We start from the raw sequence: 8,282 nt of genomic DNA on the forward strand, positions 1-8,282 counted from the left end.
TCCTTCGAGCCGGATTTGAACCAGCGACCTATGGATGACAATGTGGGTTACGCTACAGTCCACCGCTCTACCAACTGAGCTATCGAAGGTTATAGAATAGGTTCGAAATTATGAGTAGGTTTCTATTTATGACATAATAAATTTTAAACTGGTTTCAAAACATTTATGTATTTATTTATTTATTATTAATTGTACTTTGTTGTACAAAGGCGGGCTTAATGCCTTATGGCAATTTCTTCATTCAAAACATGTATTTCTAATCAATAACAATCGGGCACATATGGCTTTTATAAAATAACAATAAAAACTAATAATTTTAATTTTTAAATTGCCATTACAAATTCTGTGCAAAATATTTTATAAACTGTAATAAATTATTAACTTTAGAAAGCAACGCCTAACCTTAAAAAAAGACAAAAGCAACGCCCCCGGGTGGGCTCGAACCACCAACCTTTCGGTTAACAGCCGAACGCGCTAGCCGATTGCGCCACGGAGGCGGATGATGACATGGTCGAAATTCTTAATCATGCTCATTACATAATGATGAGCAATAAAATATATTATAATTTATTTATTTTATCACACGTGTGATAAAATAAATTAGTTAACAATTATTATTACAAATTATCAATTAGTTAATTATTGTTGATTTAATATAAAATTGTAAATTGACATGCATTCTGAGATTTTAAAAAATCGGCCAACCCTTCCAGCTCGAGTCCATCTCGCAGTGCGAGACGGACTCGAGCTGGAAGGGTTCCGTACCATTAAAAAGCAAAATTAGGTAAACAATGTGTTTTGTATGGAAGCCCACCTTAATTACTTATTTATTTTATTAAAATTTTACTATTAATTATTAAAGTATAAATACCTACAACTGAGTATTTTGTGAACATTTCAAGTGCCTACCTATTGCCATTATTGATATCGAGCATAAAATAGCAAAAAAATACGTTTTTTGTATGGGAGCCCCTCTTAAATATTTAATTTATTTTGTTTTTACTTATTTGTTATTGTAGCGGCAACAGCTGATATAATATAGGTACACAATCTGTGAAAATTTCAGAAATCTAGCTATAGTGGTTCTTGAGATACAGCCTGCTGACAGTCAGACGGACAGACAGACATCGAAGTCTTAGTAATAGGGTCCCGTTTTTACCCTTTGGGTACGGAACCCTAACAAATGAGTGCCACGATAAAGTGAAATAATTTAAATCAGAGGACAGACCTTCAAATCCCAGCAGGGCAACTCGTGGGCTGGGCTAAAAAGTATAAAACTGCATATAATTTATGACCGGTTAGGTTGCATACCTAAATCTAATTTATAAGCATTTCGTAATATCTGCCATCATAAACAAATTGCATATTTTATTGTCGTATGGTTGCACCTGGCAAATCCTTTATTTAGGTGCACTGTTCAAATCTTTAGTTTTATTTCAAGTTTTAAAAAAGTGATATTTATTAATTCTTCAAAAAAATATCCAAAAGTAACCATCAATAATTAATAATTGTTTTTAACACAGTAGGTATACGATTTGTTGATGAAAATACTTAGGTTTAAATAACTATATCAGGTAAGCCTGATATAGTTATTTAAACCTAAGTATTTTCGTAACTTATATTAACGTAACTTATATTATATTATCTACTTATACTAATATTATAAACGCGAAAGTGTGTCCGGCTATCTGTTCCCTCTTTACGCCTAAACCGCTTAACTGAATTTGCTGAAATTTGTATATTATCATAGAGATAGTTTGAGGGTTTGAGTCTCGGAAAAGGACATAGGATACTTTTTATCCCGAAAAAATGCACGGTGATCTACGAATACGTAGCAGTTACATGCTACAGCTCGTTCTAGAACTACGTCAAGATCCTTTGTCACAGAAACCAAAGGGTTTTTTTTAAGAAATAGGGGGCAAACGAGCAAACGGGTCACCTGATGTAAAGCAACATCCGTCGCCCATGGACACTCGCAGCATCAGAAGAGCTGCAAGTGAGTTGCCGGCCTTTTAAGAGGGAATAGGGGAGGGAAGGGAAGGGAATAGAGGAGGGCAGGGAAGGGAATAGGGTAGGGGATTGGGCCTCTGGTAAATTCACTCACTCGGCGAAACACAGCGCAAGCGCTGTATCACGCCGGTTTTCTGTGAGAACGTGGTATTTCTCCGGTCGAGCCGGCCCATTCGTGCCGAAGCATGGCTCTCCCACGTATAAAGGGTTACGACTTACGAATACGTAGAAGTTACAGCTTGTGCTAATAACTCTGTCAAGTGTCTTTGTTACAGAAACTAAAGGTCTGCGTAATATCTGTGGTAATATCAAAACATCCTAATGGCGAGCGGGCACGCCCCGACACTGTACTAACCTTATGCCTCGCCTTCACCTTTCCCTAACTGGGCCAGAGACAACCAGGCACCATGAATCATGGTAGCGACGGACAATGACTATAGATTGTTGATGTCAGAGAGGATTATTATTTTTAACAAAAAATTAAAACCGACTTCCAAGGTAAAAACAATAATATGAACTAAAAAGTATTAAATAACTCTTACTCTATAATAGTGCCTTTTTCAGAATTCGTCGAAATCTCAACTATTTCTGTACATACTACAGTCTTCATTATTTGAAGTCGGTACCAGCTAATTTTATCGTGAGTTCAGTCAATGTCAGAATATCTGAAGCTTTTGAGACTGGTACCGACTTCAAAGTAATGAAGACTGTAGTATGTAGAGAAATAGTTGAGATTTCGACGAATTCTGAAAAAGGCACTATTATAGAGTAAGAGTTATTTAATACTTTTTAGTTCATATTATTATTGTTTTTACCTTGGAAGTCGGTTTTATTTTTTTGTTAAAAATAATAATTTCACTCTTTTTAGTTATCTATAAGATAAGGCTTTATGCGTAAATAACCACTACGAATGTTAACTATTCACATTATGTTACTGTAAGCAAAATTGTAGTAAATGTTTGCAGTTATCTAAGCGATGCTGCAATTTAAAAACTTTTATCTTTAAAGGTTCAGGAGTTCTGTGTAGTGCCTTTGGACCAAGAGACACCTTCGTATGAACTTTCTCTTATTCGTAACATATGTTTAAGTTACTAGACAACAACATTTATCACTATAAGTCTTTTGATAAATTTCAAGGAGTCCCCTCGATTCCTCCAGGATCCCATCATCAGATCACCACTTTTGTGAACATGGTACCAAATTTGAGTTAAACCCTATATAACATAAAAAGAATTTTGAAAATCGGATCACAAACGGCTAAGTTATCGTTGAACATACAAAAAAAAAAAGATACATACAGCCGAACGTATAACCTCCTCCTTTTTGGAAGTCGGTAAAAAGGACTTGCAAATTGCAATAATATGCAATTATTACAATAACATTATTAATTATAATATTGTATTCAATTTTATTCTTAGGTTAACAGAATGCAGTGCGAGTATTTTTCAAAAAGCTCCTAGACTAGAAAACAATGACCGCTCGTGCCACCTTTAGTTGTCCTGACTTTAGCCAAAATACCTAGTACTTATCATTCAGCCACCAAAGCTTAAAATAAAGAATTGTATTCTTAATTAATTAAAAAGTGATCCCTAAAACATATGGGATGCGGATTGGTTAAGCCCGGCCGCACATTGTCCGAATTCTGATCAGAAACAGTTGAATTTCGCCGGACCGCCACCCCGCACACTATCCGAAATATCCTTCCGGCGAGTTCGAGCTCACTCGGCTCAGTACAAAATGAGACAGCGCGGACGTTCAACTGTTTCTGATCAGAAATTTTGGACAATGTGCGGTCGGGCTAAAACGGACAATGTATCCGAAACTGTCTGAGTGACCAGTGACAATATTTTGGCAGTCTCAAGACAATAGAAATTACATTATCCGTAAATTATCAAAAGCATGGCCTACGTGTCGAATAGTACACAAAACCATTCACTTCCTTAAATATAATTTGTTTTTAATAGTAGTACAACCGATCGACAGCCTGAGAGGTATCTGAACTTTTTAATCATTAAAAATATTAAGTAATTACACATTGGAATATAATTTGAAATTTCATGAATTTCTTAATTATTTTCTAATCTTAGAGATACCTTTACACATTTAGTTATATCCGGTTTCTTTTTAACCGACTTCCAAAAGGAGAAGGTTAAATGATCGGCTGTGGATATTTTTTTACGTCCGTATTATAAACTACACAATCATATTATATTTAAAGTAGCTTAAGTAAGTACCTAACTAAATAATGTTTGGGTGTGATATTATTCGTAGGGTGTGATGCATTCCCCCAACGATGAAAAAAAGGGTTGCACCAACTTACTTTAACTATAACTTTAACCATAACAAAATGTCAAATGAACTGTCAAATCCCTAGTAAAAGTCCATAATGAACGCCATATTTGACCATAACCGTAACCTTAAAACTATAACTACGCCTCTGGTGCAACCCAACCTGAATAAAGTTAATCTTATAGTCATTAATTTCACATAGATTTTTATTGCTGCTAACCGTGCAATTATGCTTAAAAATTTCATAAAAGAATTTAGATCCCGCTTTTTCGAAGTCGGTTAAAATTAGTATCACATTTTACAAGTCACAAGTGTAATACGGTGATATGGCACGCTTTATTTGTGCGTACAATAGTGAGAAATGTCTTTATAACGGACACAATGGTCCAGTGGTATTTGATAGTTCCCATGGACAAGTATTGAGGGGGTTTAGCAAGCCTTTGTGTCGCAATACGCGGGAACACGATAATATTAATTAGGCAATTAGATAATACATATTAGTATTGATACATTTTTGTAACTTTCAAATTATGAACTACTTTGCCTGCAAGTTGGTATACGTGGGAGAGCCATTCTTCGGCACGAATGGGCCGTCTCGACCGGAGAAATACCACGTTCTCACAGAAAACCGGCGTGAAACAGCGCTTGCGCTGTGTTTCGCCGAGTGAGTGAGTTTACCGGAGGCCCAATCCCCTACCCTATTCCCTTTCCTACCCTCCCCTATTCCCTTCCCTTCCCATCCCTACCTTCCCCTATTACCCTATTCCCTCTTCAAAGGCCGGCAACGCACCTGCAGCTCTTCTGATGCTGCGAGTGTCCATGGGCGACGGAAGTTGCTTTTCATCAGGTGACCCGTTTGCTCGTTTGCCCCCTTATTTCATAAAAAAAAAAGTCTGTTTCAACACAGTACTATGATAACAAAGATTCGAATCGAATCTTTCGGAATCATTTCCCGGGCATTATTTGCACATTTTCTACTCTTTATTCGCTCCTGTAGGTCGCAGAGTGATATTATTTAGCTTATAGCCTTCCCTGAATAGACTATCTAACACAAAATAATTTTTGCATTTCCAATCAATAATTCTTGAGATTAGTGCGTTCAAACAAACTTCAGCTTAATTTAAATATATTAGTTTAAGATATGAGGGACGAAATCAATAATTACATAATATTATGTACCTACAATTTACCAATCGCCTTCTAAGTCCTCGCTCAGTGTCATGCAGTGAAAACTTGTATAAGTCATCGAAATGAACATTTTCAGTCACAAAATAATACTCTACATTTTTCGTTATCATATTTTACTTTGAAATAAAAATGTTACACGTCACAACTCCTTACTAAAACTGAGAGCTCTGTGAATGCTTCTAATTATTCTTCGCCATAAAAGCTTGTCAAGTTTGAGCACATTATTTAAAGATGTTTCGACAGGCTTCCAATAAGGAGAATGTTGAGCTCATTTGTATAATATTTCACCTTAGACCTTATAAGTAGAGATTTTATATACCTACTGCTAGAATACAATACAATATATTTAAAAAATCGTTGCGGCAAAATTCTTTAGTCGCGCGGAACCATACATCCTTTCTCGGGACTCAAAGTATCTTCATAGCTAACAAAATCGGTTCAGCGTTTTGGGCGTGAAGCGGCAACAGACAGACAGACACACTTTCGCATTTATAATATTATTAGTAGTGAATTCGGGTCCTTCAAAACTGCGCTTTAACCTGTCGATGTCTCTACAAATTGATTCCGTATATTACCATTTCGTAGGACTCAGCAACTTTACTCTTCCGTTTTAAGAGCCCATATGACCCTAACTTGACTACATACTTTAACCTAGATCTCAAAATCTGTAAGGTCTAGAAAACTGATTTTTTTACACAAGTCACTTCAGTTCATAAAGATTAAATGCTCAAGACGAAAACACGATTACTCAAAAAATGCTCGATAGTTTCTTTTTTACAAAAACACCTTGTTTTAGACACATTTTTGCTTGGATCTTCGAAGTTTGCTGTCTTTTCTTTAATATTTTTTAATATCTAAAAAGGTGTTGATAAAACCTAAATTTGCTCAAAACACTTTTTTCATAATCATTATAGTTCGTCTTTTATTCAAGTAAAACTAACTCGGCGATGATTCCGCGCCGTCCTTTTTCACCTGACATAATATGAAAGACGGGCGTGAGTGTGAAGAGAGAAGGACGATGTTTGACTTTTAGAGTCAGGTGAGCTCTTAAGTTTTTTTCTTTAAACTTCACGCGTTTAAAAACTATCTTGATACTGATATCAAGCTTGGTGGTAAAATTGGTAAAATTTCAAATCTATGACATAGGTACTATTAAATACTCCAATTTATTATACGTCTTAAGGTTATACCCAAAATAAATTATGTTATAAATGTCACTAAGTACTTATCACTTCATATATTTTTATTTCGGGTAAAAGATAAAAATCTTTATCACACATAAAACTTTAAATTGTATCTATATAAGGATGTAGGTAAATACTAAATAGTACTTGGTTGGTGACAAGTGACAGTCGCTAATGGTTTTGAAGACAAAAGATTTGTAGCAGGATTTAACCTTTGTTTGATAGCGTTGAAAAAACTATATGCCTTATAATCTCTAAAATATACTCATATTCTGTGCCTGTTACCTACTAATCAGTAATTACCTACTATTCTAAGTACCTTAGTTATTAGTAATTGCAACCTAAATAGATACCTAGTAAAAACTTATTTTTAAAAAGACAGCTTTGTTTGTCATATTTTGCCTATTACATTGAGTTACTGTCTACTGATCAGTTACTATTTGAAAGTTATATAGTTGATACTTCATTATAATTTTTACTTTTATTGCATTACTATTATAAGTAAGTACAGTAAGGAATGAGATACACTGTTGCCTTAGCATAATATTTTGTCAGAATTTCAACTTATGTTGCAATGAACTTATTCAAATAATGTAAGCTAAATATGTTAGTCAAAAAACTTAATTTAATGCACAAAACAACAAGCCTCGCAAAATAAATAAAAAGTTCAATGACATGTCAATTATTAGATTTAATTTATAACCGCTAATGTGGCATAGTGTTTCGGTTTTTGAACTCGAGGTCTCGTGTAATAAATTATTCTACAACCGGTCCCATATCAAAGTATTTATTATTCTTGAATCTTGTCAAATATTTCCAGCCAAACTATATCCTTATAAGGCAAGTCATAAAAATCTTTCTATTTTTAGGGTTCCGTACCCAAAGGCTAAAAACGGGACCCTATTACTAAGACTTCGTTGTCTGTCCGCCTGTTTGTCTGTCCGTCCGTCTGTGTGTCTCCAGGATGTACCTATCTCAAGAACCGCTATAGCTAGACTTCTGAAATTTTCACAAATTGTGTATACCTATCTGTTGCCGCTATAACAAAAAATACTGAAAATAAAATAAAATTAATATCTAAGGGGGGCTCCCATACAACAAACGTGACTATTTGGGCTTTTTTTGCTCTTTATCAATAATGGAAACAGGTAGGCACTAGAAATTTTCAATTTTCAATGCCTTAATTATAATATGTGTACTGGAATGCTTCGTGCGCGAGTCCGACTCACACTTGGCTGATTATTTGTATTTGAAATGTACATTATACATTACCTATTATCTACGAGTATTCTATAAGTATTGTGCCCTATTTGGCCTATCTTAACAGCTTTGGTAAAATTTTGTCTAATTTAATGTAAATTTTATATAAAACTAGCTGTCCCGGCAAACGTTTCTTTGCCATATAAAGTATTTCGCCCGTATTATTTTATTGAACTGACTAAATAAGTATGTCACCATGGCAACGTCCATCGCTATCCCGTCGCACAAACAATGGTCGCCGTCAGTCTCGAGTTGTAATAATTTACTATTATTTATTCAACAAATGCACTTATCAATATAAAAAGTACCCAGTAGCCGATTCCTAGACCCACTGAATATGCATATAAAATT

The 8,282-nt window shown here is 34.9% G+C and overlaps 2 non-coding genes across 2 annotated transcripts; both read right to left on the reverse strand.

The window, feature by feature from the left end:
• Trnay-gua lies at positions 1-89 on the reverse strand. The gene is given in 2 exon segments: positions 1-36; positions 53-89. It is a non-coding gene; the product is annotated as a tRNA-Tyr (tRNA).
• A 334-nt stretch (positions 90-423) lies between these two features.
• On the reverse strand, positions 424-497 carry Trnan-guu. Its single transcript has one exon. It is a non-coding gene; the product is annotated as a tRNA-Asn (tRNA).
• Positions 498-8,282: the final 7,785 nt, after the last annotated feature.

Source organism: Aricia agestis, chromosome 4, assembly GCF_905147365.1.
Source record: "Aricia agestis chromosome 4, ilAriAges1.1, whole genome shotgun sequence".
In the NCBI taxonomy this organism is placed as follows: Eukaryota; Metazoa; Arthropoda; class Insecta; order Lepidoptera; family Lycaenidae; genus Aricia; species Aricia agestis.